Genomic DNA, 1,244 nt, shown 5'->3' on the forward strand with positions numbered 1-1,244 from the left:
ACATGTGCAACCTAGGAACATAAGTGTCACTGCGAAGTGCGCACTGTCCTTCTAATTCTTATGAAGGTAAATCAATCAATAGCTACATGCTTACAAACTTGTTGAAAAAACGTAGATTTATTCTTTTCAAAAGATCTACGTCTGTCCTTGAAAATGTGGTGCAACATTAAAGTTATTTTGCCTATCAGCTAGAGTTGTGTACATGAAAAATGAAAGTCCTGCCACTGTTTGAAGAAGAGAATGTACATCATAGACATTCATCGTCCACCTCATTGGATTTGATACAATGGTCAGGCCGAGTTTGGGGCTATATTGCTTCCTTCGCAAACATGAGCCCAGATCTGCTTGGAACATGTAAACGGTAGCATTACTCATACTTAAATGTATTGATCAAATCATTTTTCAAATACAAAAGTACATTATTATACATATGTTTCAATTTTAGATATTTGGGATTTAGGGCCGAGGTTGAGGCTATACTGGCCATGCCCATGTATATTCCCATCAACAGAAGAAACTCAAACAAAATGTCAACCACAAAATGAAAAATGACAAATTTATATCGGATATTATGTAATGTGGTTGCCTGACTAGTTGATGGAGCATTAGAGATTAGAAATTGGAGTGTTTCGTTTATCATGAGAATGTTCTTAGCATAAAGCCATGGCCTCTTTAACTGATGCCACTGCTAGGGGTACCTAGTATCCGGATAAAGTTTCAGATGCTAGGTGGCCAAGGTCAAGAATACCTCTTAATTTCTTACTTCCAAATGTCTATGAGGTTATTAATGTTTGCATTCATTTGAATTAAAGGAGCAACTTGCAAGTGAATCAATGTGACGGTACATATTTAATTATAGAATGTTTTGTTCACGATGCGCGTGAGGCACGGGAGGGAGGGTATAACTAGGACTTGCATCAAGGAAAGCAATATTTGGGATACAAAAGGAGATAACATTGAGAAGACGACATGTATGATGCAACTATATTGGGACTCCGTGCTTTTGAACGAGGTTCTAACATGTCGACCATTTGTAAAATACTTGAGGTGGGACTTTTTTTTACCGTAATGGGTAGTTTAAGTGCCAAGGTGGGTGGCTAGTTAGAACTAATCTGATCCGTGACCCTACCCTCAAGGCCAACCGCCTTCCTTGATAATTAGAACTGTCCTGAACCTCGACCCTAGCCCAAGCTCAACCACCTCATATAGCTTATTTTATATGTAGGTGGGTGAGTGCGAGGGCG

This window comes from Triticum aestivum, chromosome 4A, assembly GCF_018294505.1.
Source record: "Triticum aestivum cultivar Chinese Spring chromosome 4A, IWGSC CS RefSeq v2.1, whole genome shotgun sequence".
Lineage (NCBI taxonomy): Eukaryota > Viridiplantae > Streptophyta > Magnoliopsida > Poales > Poaceae > Triticum > Triticum aestivum.